The sequence below is a fragment of the Miscanthus floridulus genome, chromosome 9 (assembly GCF_019320115.1).
Source record: "Miscanthus floridulus cultivar M001 chromosome 9, ASM1932011v1, whole genome shotgun sequence".
NCBI classification, from domain to species: Eukaryota; Viridiplantae; Streptophyta; class Magnoliopsida; order Poales; family Poaceae; genus Miscanthus; species Miscanthus floridulus.
The window spans coordinates 119,966,791-119,980,805 of record NC_089588.1 but is presented as its reverse complement, the minus strand read 5'-3'; positions in this window follow the sequence as shown (position 1 = coordinate 119,980,805).

The window sequence follows — 14,015 nt, the reverse complement described above, 5'->3', positions numbered from 1 at the left end:
ACGCGTCCGGTGGCAGGCGACCAGACGCTGGCAGCGTCCGATCGGTGGTTCGCGGCTGCAACGGTGAGGACAACCGGACGCGTCCGGTCAGGACGATTCAGCGTCCGGTCAGTAGCAGAATTGCGGGAGTTCGACCCCAACGGCTACTTTCTCAGTGGGGCTTATAAATACAACCCCCAACCGGCCATTTGAGATGTGTTGAGCTGAGGAAACATACCAAGGGTGTTGATACACCATTTTAGTGATCTCCACATGCATAGTGCTTAGTGTTTTATTAGGTGATTAGCATAAGTGCTTTGCGAAGTGCTTAGGTTGATTAGACCACCGCTTTTGCGCTTGCTCTAGGTGTTTGCCTAGTGTTTAGTGAGGTTTGCATACCTCTTGCCACCCCGTGCTTGCGAGCACAAGTGTTGTACATCGGAGGGGCTTGAAGTCTTGCGAGATCACACCAACCGTGCTTGTGGTGTGGCCGCCACCGTGTACCGAAGGGAACAAGGCCCGCGACGTTTCGGCCGGAAGCTTGATAGTGAAGACGGCGGGGAGCATCCAGGAGAGGCTTGCCGAGAGGCACATCGGAGACCCACTTGCGCGTGGGGAAGGCCCGAGGCTATCCACGGAGTCACCCGACCGGGAGCTTGGCCCTTGCGAGGGATTCCTTGCGAGGGGCTCCAACGAGGACTAGGGGGAAGTTTGTGCGCTTCTCGATACCTCGGTAAAAATACCGGAGTCATCGACGGGAGTTTGCATATCTCTACCTTGCTCTTTAGCTTCCGCATTTATATTGATTACTTTACTACGTTTGCGGTAGAGATAGCAACACACTAGCAAAACCATAGTTGCACATCTAGATAGCTTATCTATTGCATAGGTTTTGCTAGGGTTAGAACAAGAGACCATAGTTTAGAGTTAGAATTTTAAGTTGCCTAATTGACCCCCCCCCTCTTAGGCGTCACGGTCCCCTTCACACGTCCGCCTCTGCTTCGGTTGTGCAGGCGGGCCATGCCTAGATGCCCTCCCCTGCAACACCACTGTCAAGCTGCGAGTGGCTTTCCTTCCCCCATCAGTCCCCAGTATGGCAGTATGTATTGGAACCATGTTTAGTTCCTCCCAATTCCAGAATTTGGCACTATGCAAAAAGAAGATTCCCCGTCACATCAAACTTGCGGTACATGCATGGAGTACTAAATGTTGACGAAATCAAAAACTAATTACACAGTTTGGTTGTACTTTGCAAGACGAATGTTTTGAGCCTAATTAGACAACGATTGGACAATTAGTACCAAATAAAAACAAAACGGTATTGTAGCTACAGTACCGCCTGAAAATCCGGCGGCGCCGATTCGGCGCCCAACTAAACGTGGCCCAGCTGTTCGGCTGTTCCTTTGCCGCGGATAGCCGCCGTCTTCTCCGCGTGTGAACACCCGCATCGCATCGCAGGCATACCTATAAATACCACCTCCCAAAAAACCACACGCTCCGCACAGCACTCAAGCTCAAGACAACCGATCAGCTTCACTCCACTCTCAACACCGACCTCAAGCAGGGATCAGCACTTTAGCAGCAGCAGCAGCAGGTAGCCATGGACATGGGCCGCCTCGAGCTCTCGCCGTCCTCTTCCTCCTCCACCTCACTACGTCAAAAAGCATTTCTTGGGGTGGTTGTAGACCATTTGTAGGGGCGGTTTGCCCAGCCGTCCCTACGCAAAGGTCTCTACAAATCATGCATTTGTAGGGGCGGTTCTTAGGCCGCCCCTATAAATCGATTTGTAGGGGCGGCTAGTGTTTCCAGCCGCCCCTATAAATATATTTGTAGGGGCGGCTCTTATTACCAGCCGCCCCTACAAACAGGTATTTGTAGGGGCGGTTCAATCTAGAACCGCCCCTACAGTACATTTACTAGCAAAAAAAATCAAATTTTCAATTCAAAATCACTTTGCCGAACGTCCCACAACAACGTTCCGAACAGCGTTCGCGTTGCCGAACGCCCCGCGACCAACGTTCCGAACCGCGTTCGCGTTGCCGAACGCCCCGTGACCAACGTTCGCGTTGCCGAACACCCCACGACCGCGACTACAAGCATAAGAGTATTCTATAAACTACAATTACAAGTCCAATTCACATGAATATATACAATCCATCATTAAATATATAAATTCCATACACATTGTTATCAACGTCCTAGAGCTAGCCTTTCAGTCTCACGAAGGTGTTGATACTGAGGATTTGTACCTAAGTCAGACTCTCGATCATGGTAGGCGCCTCTGACATGTACAATCTGGTCCAATGTGAAGTTGCAAAGGTCGCCGACGAGCTCTAAGAGTTGGTCATCCTTGTATGGGTCTCTTTTCATTCCTTTCTCTTCTCTCCACTACAAGAAAACAAGTTTCAGTTTAGTATTTCATACCATTTACGAAGTTTTTATACTATGGGTGAAGAGGTTCAAACTTACCCTTAAGGGGTGTCTCCTGTAGGCACCGGTGTTACCCATCATAGAACATATATAGTATCCACAATGTACACTCACAGGCTTCTGCTTGTTGCACTGTGTGTTTTGCATATGAAAATGTTAAGTAATGCTTTTGACAGCCATGTAACGGAGTACTGAAGAAGTAAGTTACACTTACCGCACATAGTGTTTTTATAGCCAGCTTTTCCTTCCTTGCTGGATCATGCCTTCCATGATGATTAGTGACATAGAACCTAAATGCCCTGTTCGAATTATTTTAGCAAATACAACTTGTTAGTATCCAAAAGTGAACGTTACAAGTATGTATACAAACATATAAGCTAATAAGGATTGTCGATATGTATACGTCTTGAGAATCGATATGAAGTCTTTGTATGTCACCGTGTCCTTATCTAATGAATCAAAGACCCATGCCATGCTCCTCCCGACGTCGACGGCTATACAAATCCAGTGGTTGCTGCATGGATTTAATCATAGAACTAGATAAGCCCTTTTGCATCGAATGAAATATATTGAACAAAGCTTTAAGTATAGAGTTGAGCTTACTCGAAGTTGTATGGTAGCCATATAGTAGAGTGGTGTTGGAGATTTTTGAAAGCCAAGGCAATGTATGCCGCAACCTTAAGGGACTCTTCCCTTAGCTTCACACTACGGATGCGCTCTTTCTCTCGAAGAGTCTTTGCAGCTGCTAGCTCTTTGGCATCCAGTGTCCACCGTTTAGGGTAATTAAAATTTGTTTGGGCTATAGCTTGAGGGTCTACATACCCGGCTTTCACACTTGGCATTTGTTTGACAATGTGCACTTGCATTCTACAAATCACGGCGTGGGTTAGTTACAACAAAATTCAAAGATTACATTCATATCATATCAGGAGGACAAGGACTTACAGGCACCACGTGCGAATTAGATTCATCTCCATTTCTCCCAGGTGAAAGCATGTGTGCATGTCATTGAAGTCAAAGACAATTTTCCCGGCTGGGCTTCCAAATGTGCCGGTGGGAAAGCATGCTTGTATGATATCTATGCTCGTTGGGAGAACACGCAAGTATCAATCATGGAACCTTCTCATTCCAAGTGGTAGGCGCTGGATGTCCCGGTTTGGTAGGAAGGGCTTGCCTCTTTCATATTTTTTCGGGCAATCTTTTGACCATTCGATGGCATCAACATTTGGATACTGCTTTGCAATTTGGTGAAGTTTGCTACTGACGGCCTCCTCAGAACCCCGTGATGGGACTTTTTTAACTTGGTTTTCAGGCTTGAACTGATCATGGGAATACCACTTGGACACCGACGAGACGTCTTTGATCGGAACATAAACTGGCCTTATGTGGATTGGAATCTTCTTTCGGAGTTCCCATTCAGGCACGTCCTCATCTTCTTGTGCATCACCTTCTTCAGGAGGCACTCGTTGTTCATGTATCGGTTGTGCTTGTTGAGAAGACTGTGGCATCTCATGATGCACTTGCCTGGTACGAGCTGGAGAAGGTTGTGGCATCTCATCAGGCACATGCTCGATAGAAGGCGGGGAAGAATGTGGCATCTCAGGAATGTGGGGGTCACGAGACGGTGAAAATATCTCATCGGCCTCAACAACTCGCTCCAAATTTGGGAGAGAGGGAGGCGGCGAAGAAGCAATCAATATAATGTTCTGTTTGTGCCAGAGGATGAACTGCCCCATAACGTCTCTGAGTAACACTAGCCCCTCGGGAGTTGCGTAGTCTATCCTCCACTGCATGAACTCGGGCTTCACTGTATGCACCTCGACCCTAGTGTAGTTCGGCGGTATCTTATTATTGTGGTGTAAGCCACCGGGAGGATGTGCAACACCCGTTGCCACCTCTATCACAGTGTTCTGTCGGCCGCTGAGAAACACCAAGGTGCAACTAGTAGGTTCCCGTATGAGATCGACTGAGGTTGTGGCTACAGTGGAACCTTGGCTGCTAGGAACTTTCGGAGGGTTGGTAACTAATGCCACTTCTCCCAGTGGCGTCACTAATATACGTGGCTCCGTAGACATTCCTTGCTCCTCCAGCGCCTTCGCAACTAGAGCCTTCACTTGGAGCTCAAGACTAGTCTCCCGATCTCAGCCATGTTTCTTGTACATGTGCCTATCCTCTTCGAATCCTTACTTCCATGTCATCCTTTTCCCTAGCCCCCTGGTGCGGCCTGTGTGCTCCTTGTTTCTCAAGCCAAGGCTAAGCTCGTCCCTCTCTCAGGAAGGATTGAATGAGCCCGTCTCTTTGTCTTCAGCATATTTCAGTATCCTTGATACCGCCTCTTGGGTCTCCGGCTTATCAAACTTAAGATTACTGCCGGATGGTTCTGTACTCCTCGCATATATCTAGTTCCTTGAGCGTACCTTCAACTTCATCACATCGATATTCCCAGCAGCTGCGGCCTCTTCATCCATCTTCCTAAACTTCTCTTCCTTGGCATAGTAGCTACCGGGGCCTAGATGATGGTGGTGTTTGTTCCTCTTCGCTAGCTCGGTGTTACGAGCACCGAGCTCCAATGCCTCCGCTGAAGTCTTCTGAGCCACGAGCTCCTCCCATTGACTAGGAGTTATTTTGCCGAACTCGTTGAAGGGAGTTAACCCCTTTTGGATATACTTCGTGTTAAGCTCCGACCTCCAACGTCGAAATGACTCTCCCATCATCCTGATAGTATTTTTTTTACCAATTCGTGCTTACCCTCCAGAAATCTAAAATTGACCTTCAGCTGCCTATCCCATAGTGCATTCTTTATGTTCTCTGGTACCTCTTTCCAGTTAGGGATTGCTGGGTTCAATTTATCTCTTACTAGGGCCCCGATCATATTACGGAATCGTCCTCTTAATTCCTTCGGCTCAAGGATCTCCCCTGCTGGCCCAACCTCCATTATCATATAGCAAGCCTTATCTGGATATAGATTTCCTTTTCTATCCCCTCATTTCCTCTTAGGCTTGGTAGTCGTGGTTGTGTCTTAAGTTTGTGGAGCAGAGGCATCGTGATCCATCTCTGTGGTTGTTGCCTCTGCTCTCCTTTCCTCTACTCCGTCTTGTCCAGCGAGATGTCGTGGACGTCGACGTTGTCTTTTCTAAGTTTCAGGAGGGACCTGTATATAGGACAGGTCAAAGTGTTAGCAGAGGTAACACAGCCAAAGCTTTAGCAAAATTTACAAGCTAAGGCTTCTTCCCTACCTCCTCGTTCGGGTCAAAATCCTTGTCCAAATCTTCCTCCGTTGGCCTCCTTCTTGCTTCAGGTGGGAAAGGATCCTCGGGACTTTCATGTCCCTCTTCTGACTCATCATCCTCTTCTTCTTCGCCTTCAGCAGCCTCTCCTTCGGGGCCTTCCTCCTCGTCACACTCCTCCTGAGTAAGCATCACTTCTAGATCCTTTTCTACCTCGTTATCGAACTGTTCCTGAGTAAGCTGGTCCTCTAGTGCTTGCTCCTCAAGGGTTGGCTGCTCATCATGCTCGGGGCATCGAGCTGCACGGTCTGTTGTCCGCGACATTATTTCGCGCTTTGTTCTAAAAGATGCAAGAAAGTGTGCTTTAGGTACGCGAGAAGGTATAAGAAATCAAAAAGGTCTATAAACCAAAGTAGTCCTATAAAACAACAATATAAAAAAACGAGAAGTAGTAGTGGTAGAGGCCTCAGAAACATGTCAATCATCATCTGATCTTGAACTTGGAGCATCAAGGCATCATAACAGAGAAGAGAGGAGAAGGTAATGTAGGGGCGGCTGCTAATGATGCCAAGTTCCTCACAAGTTCTTGATCATCAGCTCATATTCCATATAATGTATGGACTTAGACAATTTCATCATCGGCAAAACAAAGGAGAGGAGAGGGGAGATTTGGCAAAAAAAAGCAACAGCTGCTTAACAAACATAGAGAGGAAAAGGTGTAAAAACAAGCAGCTGCTGCTTCCCAAACATAGAGGATAGGAAAATTAGCCAAAAAACAGTTGACTGCTGCCACATGGTTGGAAGACCCCTGTAGATCAAAATCTGGTAATTTAGATATGGTAAATAATGGATTAGAGTAGATGAGGAGTAATAGTAGATAGAGTAATAGTAGAGGAGTAGAGTAGAGGAGTAGAGAAGTGTAGCAGCCAGTAGTTAAGAGAAACAGCCACTTAGATACAGTAGTAGTCGTAGATAGAGTAGTAGAAGTGAGCCACTTAGTAGCAGCCACTTAGTAGTATAGGGAAGTGAGTAGAGTAGCAGCCAGCAGCTAAGGAAGAGAGTAGAGTAGCAGCCAACTAGTAGTAGTAGGAGTAGCTAGCAGTAGAAGTAGAGTAGTAGTAGTAGAGGAGTAGTAGGATAGTAGTATAGCAGGAGCCACTTAGTAGTATAGAAGTAGCAGCCAGCAGTTGAGCCAAGTTGAGCCAGCAGCTAGAGAGGACTTTGTCTATCAACCAGATTTTCACATTTCAGTTACCAGCTTAAGAATCAAGGAAGCACAACCATGGTCTCATGGCATAACAAACAAATGGAACAAATAAATCAATAAAATAGCCATGTTCTGAAAAACTGAAATAACAGAACAAACAAGACCCTATCCAAGCAGGTCCTTCAACGAAATCAAATGGAGACAGAGGTACAAGATTGCCCTACTGTTAGCACAGTCAACACACACAGCCACATCAAAAATGGAAATGAATGAAACTGAATAAAAAAAGACTACTAAAACTAAACCACTAATAACTATAAGCTAATGGAAACATTTCAATAAAATCTACAAGACCAACTTAAGAGATAACACAAAGACTACATTAAAAAAAATAGTGGCATGACCACACACAGCAACAAATATCATAAGCGGAACATGTTTCTAACCAATATACAGATAAAATGAAAGGAAAAAACCAGAGGGATTTGGGTATAACATGGGAACAACGAAAAAAAGAGAGAAAATGGGATTTGGTGCATTGCTGTTCATGCCATCACATAATAGCGGTACTGCTGCATAGCTAACACAATCTGGGATAATAACAACGCAAATGAGATATGACCATCACTATTCACTACTTACAGAATAAATTTGTACAAGGTCTCTGTTCCAGAAGACGAGATTAAAGGTGGAAGTATAAAGCTAAAATATGAGATTGAGTTGAGCAGACTGTTCAATTGGTCATCTATTTCGTCAGGTAATGTTAGGACATTGATAAATGTTTAGCAAAGCCATGGATATAATCAGCAACTGCAGGGCAAGTGAAGCATCAGAGGCCTACTATTTAATATGAAAAATCAAAGTAGCATTACACCTTGTCTATCCTAACAGACAAATACAAACTCATCTGCCATTTGCATTGCAGGGCATGCAACCTCAGTCCATTTGCATTGCAAAAAAAGGCAGAGTTTTACACAGTTCAGGTCACAAACTGAGTCCTTGCACTTCTTGCGGCAAATTGGCAGGCTTTTACAAGCCGCTGAAGATCTAACGGTGGCTAGCTACACCCAAAGACTCACCACCTATACTGCTACTGAACCACAGAACACAACCTTGGAATGTCACATGTTAGTAGCTATATAAATATTAACCTTGGAATGTCACATGTTGTAGCATCTACACTGCGTATAAACAGGCTAAATGGCTGTGTAGTCGAACAATGATCTTAGCAAACATGCAAGTTCAACATGCACGATTTGTGAAATAGATTTAAACAGGCTAAATGGCTGTGTAGTCGAACAATGATCTAGCTGATGTGTTGGGCATTCCAAAAGAAACGCTTCTTGCCATCAGTATTGTTTTGCATTGCAGTGAGAGCAGTAGACTAATTTTATTTGGTCCTATAACACTTAGTTGATTCTGTTTCTATAATTAAGCACTGTTTATGAGTAAGGTTGTAGCTAGCGCCTGTGTGCATTTCTATATGTGCGGTTCTATCTTCTATGAAATGGCTACAGGTTTGTCATGTCATCAAAGAACAACATAACATCTATTCATCATAAATTGATCAGAACAAAACCAATATGACCAAATTACCATAGCAAAGGCAAAATTAATAGAACAAAACCAATTTGACGAATTGTCTGAATTTGCCAAAGAAGATGGCAAGGGGGGACTCACCTCGGGGAGCCACCGGTCGTCCTCGGCGTCAGCGAGCACGAAGCTGGCGGAACCACCGGCACCGTCCTCGAGCTCGCGCACGAGGCCCTACAGCGAGGCGCACAGGCGGCAGCGCGGGGAGTAGAACTCCAGCACGGGGGCGGGCCGGCGTCGGGGGCCAGGCGTGGGACGCCGGGGGTCGGCCGGCGCGCGGGGGAGGGCACCGGGGGCCGGGCGCGGGACGCCGGAGGTCGGCGCGTGGGGGCGGGCGCCGGGGGCCGGGTGCGGGACGCCGAGCGCCGGGCGCCGGGGGCGGGCACGGGCACGAGCGCGGGACCGGGGGCTGGTGTGGGCGGGCGCCGGGGGCCGGGTGCGGGACGCCGAGCGCCGGGGGACGGGTGCAGGACGCCGAGCGCCGGGCGCCGGGTGCGGGCGAGGGCGCGGGGGTGGGCACGGGACTGGCGGCGGAAACCCTAGGCGCGCGGGCAGCCTGACGGCGTCGGTGGAAGAAAACAGCACCCAGACTGACTCCCGTGCGTCGGTTCTCCTATTTATACTCCCTCCTATTTGTAGGGGCAGTTCCTGATCTAACCGCCCCTACAAATCCATTTGTAGGGGCGGTTCCTGATCTAGCCGCCCCTACAAATGCATTTTGAATACCAAGTTTGACTCTAGTATTATGAACTCTAAATGACTTCAAATTGAAAAGTTTTGAATACCAAGTTTGTTAAACGAATCAATATCTACAATTGTTGTTTTGGTCAACTTTCCATTTGAGAAAGTTTGGATGGTTCAAATTTGTGATTTTTAAATTTCAACGCCTACAAGCTAGTTTTCGGAACCCTAGGTTATCTCAAATTGAAAAGTTTTGAATACCAAGTTTGTTCAGCTCATCAAGATCTACAATACTTATATAGTCCATTTTTTCATTTGAGAAAGTTTGAATAAAATGTAGTTCAAATTTCACAAGTGTGTGACATAGTTTCAGAAAGTCTATATGAGATTCAAGAATTTGTGACTAGTGTTTGATAAAACTTTCTCAAATGCGAAAATGATCTATGTAACAATTGTAGATCTTGCTGAGATGATCAAACTTGGTATTCAGAGTTTTTTCATCTGAGGTCATGTAGTGTCTCATTTGAGCAAGTTTGACCAAGTCAAATTTGGTCAAATGAAAAAACAACACTTTGACTCTAGTATTATGAACTTTAATGACTTCAAATTGAAAAGTTTTGAATACCAAGTTTGTTAAACGAATCAATATCTACAATTGTTGTTTTGGTCAACTTTCCATTTGAGAAAGTTTGGACGGTTCAAATTTCTGATTTTTAAATTTCAATGCCTACAAGCTAATTTTCGGAACCCTAGGTTATCTCAAATTGAAAAGTTTTGAATACCAATTTTGTTCAGCTCATCAAGATCTACAATACTTATATAGTGCATTTTTTCATTTGAGAAATTTTGAACAAAATGTAGTTCAAATTTCACAAGTGTGTGACATAGTTTATGAAAGTCTATATGAGATTCAAGAATTTTTGACTAGTGTTTGTTAAAACTTTATTAAATGGGAAAATGAGCTATGTAACAATTGTAGATCTTGCTGAGATGATCAAACTTGGTATTCAGAGTTTTTTCATCTGAGGTCATGTAGTGTCTCATTTGAGCAAGTTTGACCAAGTCAAATTTGGTCAAATGAAAAAACAACACTTTGACTCTAGTATTATGAACTCTAAATGACTTCAAATTGAAACATTTTGAATACCAAGTTTGTTAAACGAATCAATATCTACAATTGTTGTTTTGGTCAACTTTCCATTTGAGAAAGTTTGGATGGTTCAAATTTGTGATTTTTAAATTTCAACGCCTACAAACTAGTTTTCGGAACCCTAGGTTATCTCAAATTGAAAAGTTTTGAATACCAATTTTGTTCGGTTCATCAAGATCTACAATACTTATATAGTGCATTTTTCATTTGAGAAAGTTTGAACAAAATGTAGTTCAAATTTCACAAGTGTGTGACATAGTTTCAGAAAGTCTATGAGATTCAAGAATTTGTGACTAGTGTTTGATAAAACTTTCTCAAATGCGAAAATGATCTATGTAACAATTGTAGATCTTGCTGAGATGATCAAACTTGGTATTCAGAGTTTTTTCATCTGAGGTCATGTAGTGTCTCATTTGAGCAAGTTTGACCAAGTCAAATTTGGTCAAATGAAAAAACAACACTTTGACTCTAGTATTATGAACTCTAAATGACTTCAAATTGAACAGTTTTGAATACCAAGTTTGTTAAACGAATCAATATCTACAATTGTTGTTTTGGTAAACTTTCCATTTGAGAAAGTTTGGACGGTTCAAATTTGTGATTTTTAAATTTCAACGCCTACAAACTAATTTTCGGAACCCTAGGTTATCTCAAATTGAAAAGTTTTGAATACCAATTTTGTTAAGCTCATCAAGATATACAATACTTATATAGTGCATTTTTTTATTTGAGAAAGTTTGAACAAAATATAGTTTAAATTTCACAAGTGTGTGACATAGTTTATGAAAGTCTATATGAGATTCAAGAATTTGTGACTAGTGTTTGATAAAACTTTCTCAAATACGAAAATGAGCTATGTAACAATTGTAGATCTTGCTGAGATGATCAAACTTGGTATTCAGAGTTTTTTCATCTGAGGTCATGTAGTGTCTCATTTGAGCAAGTTTGACCAAGTCAAATTTGGTCAAATGAAAAAACAACACTTTGACTCTAGTATTATGAACTCTAAATGACTTCAAATTGAAACATTTTGAATACCAAGTTTGTTAAACGAATCAATATCTACAATTTTTGTTTTGGTCAACTTTCCATTTGAGAAAGTTTGGACAGTTCAAATTTGTGATTTTTAAATTTCAACGCCTACAAACTAATTTTCGGAACCTTAGGTTATCTCAAATTGAAAAGTTTTGAATACCAATTTTATTCAGCTCATCAAGATCTACAATACTTATATAGTGCATTTTTTCATTTGAGAAAGTTTGAACAAAATGTAGTTTAAATTTCACAAGTGTGTGACATAGTTTATGAAAGTCTATATGAGATTCAAGAATTTGTGACTAGTGTTTGATAAAACTTTATCAAATGCGAAAATGATCTATGTAACAATTGTAGATCTTGCTGAGATGATCAAACTTGGTATTCAGAGTTTTTTCATCTGAGGTCATGTAGTGTCTCATTTGAGCAAGTTTGACCAAGTCAAATTTGTTCAAATGAAAAAACAACACTTTGACTCTAGTATTATGAACTCTAAATGACTTCAAATTGAAAAGTTTTGAATACCAAGTTTGTTAAACGAATCAATATCTACAATTGTTGTTTTGGTCAACTTTCCATTTGAGAAAGTTTGGATGGTTCAAATTTGTGATTTTTAAATTTCAACGCCTACAAACTAGTTTTCGGAACCCTAGGTTATCTCAAATTGAAAAGTTTTGAATACAAATTTTGTTCAGCTCATCAAGATCTACAATACTTATATAGTGCATTTTTTCATTTGAGAAATTTTGAACAAAATGTAGTTCAAATTTCACAAGTGTGTGACATAGTTTATGAAAGTCTATATGAGATTCAAGAATTTTTGACTAGTGTTTGTTAAAACTTTATTAAATGGGAAAATGAGCTATGTAACAATTGTAGATCTTGCTGAGATGATCAAACTTGGTATTCAGAGTTTTTTCATCTGAGGTCATGTAGTGTCTCATTTGAGCAAGTTTGACCAAGTCAAATTTGGTCAAATGAAAAAACAACACTTTGACTCTAGTATTATGAACTCTAAATGACTTCTGTATGTTGCAATAGAGTGGATGTTCAAATAGAGTCATCTAGATGTTGTAAAGGTTGTCTCACACACATGCATAAAATGTAGTCTCACACACATACAAAAATATGTAGTCTTACACACGTACATAAATATATAGTCTCACACGCATGCATAAATGAAGCCTTATAAACACACACTTACATAAACACTCCACGTTCAACAACTAGCTAGCCCGCTGTAACGACTTTCCCCTTGACACCTTTTCGTTCCCATGGCATTATATCTTTGGGGAGGTTCTTTTCCACAACACTGATCTTCTTAGGAAAGTCTGTGAATAGCGGCATCTCATCATAGTTATTGTAAGCTTCAATATCGTCCACGCCATCAACTCCAATAATATGTTGTTTCCCGGAGGCAACCACGTGCTTTGTCTTCTTCTTCAGGGGGAGGTTACTTTGTGGGTCAGACATATAGAAAACTTGTGCGACACGTGAAGCGAGCACCCAAGGGTCATCTTGGTAGCCGAGATTCTCGAGGTCCAGGACTCTCAATCCGATCTCGTTCAGTTGGTGTTGTTTGATCCAGCGGCATCGAAATAGGGCCACCATTATATCCCTTCCATAGTCAAGTTCCCATATCTCTTCAATGATGCCAAAGTATTGGATCTTTCGCCCTAATCCATCGAGAGCCTCTATTCGAACGCCGCTGTTTTGGTTCACATATTTACTATCCTTTGCGTGGGTATAGTACGTGTACCCATTGATGTCATAAGCATTCCAAGATGTCACTTGTCTCGATGGCCCCTCCGCCAACCTACTGATGGTAATAGAGTCTATGATTTCTTCAGGCGGTATGTTTTGGTCCTTCAACCATATAGTTAGTCGTTGCTTGTGCTGTTTCATGACCCAATCATCCGAACGGCCATTTCTCTCCGCCATAATGATAGCCAAGTGTTCATCAATATACGGTTGCATCAGTTGTGTACTCTGCAAGACACTGTAATGCGCCCGACTCACCTCTTTGTAATCATGGTCGATGAACACTTTTCTACCACTGGTGCCCTTCCCAGCCAGCCTACCCTTGTGACGAGAATCGGGTTTACCAATCCCTTTCTATACTTTTAGGTACTCTTGACAGCACTTGACGACTTCTTCAGTACTGTAACCCTCTATCATGGAGCCCTCTGGGTATGCTCGATTATGCACGTATCGACTTAAAACCGACATGAACCGCTCATAGGACCACATTTCATGCAAGTAGCAAGGGCCAAGCGCCTGTATCTGATGAACCATGTGAATCATGAGATGTGGCATTATATCAAAAAAGCAGGAGGTAAACACATCTCTAGTTGGTTTTGTGTCTCCACCACAAATTCATGTAGGTCACTCAGCTCTTCCTTGCCAATCGTCTTCTGTGAGATCTTCGAAAAGAAGTAGCACATGCGGGTGATTGCCATTTTCAAGAACTCTGGCTTTATAGCCCTGATTGCAATAGGTAGAAACACTGTCAGCATCACATGGCAATCGTGAGCCTTGCAGTGTGTTATTGACAAGTCCTTCGTCGACACTAGCTTGTTCACATTTGCTGAAAACCCAGTCGGGACTTTGATCCCCCTCAGGAAAGTGCATATAGCTCTCTTCTCGTCTAGTGTTAGGTTGAAGCACGCCGCGGGCAGAGTGTATTTTCCATTAGCCTCAGGTACCGGGTGAA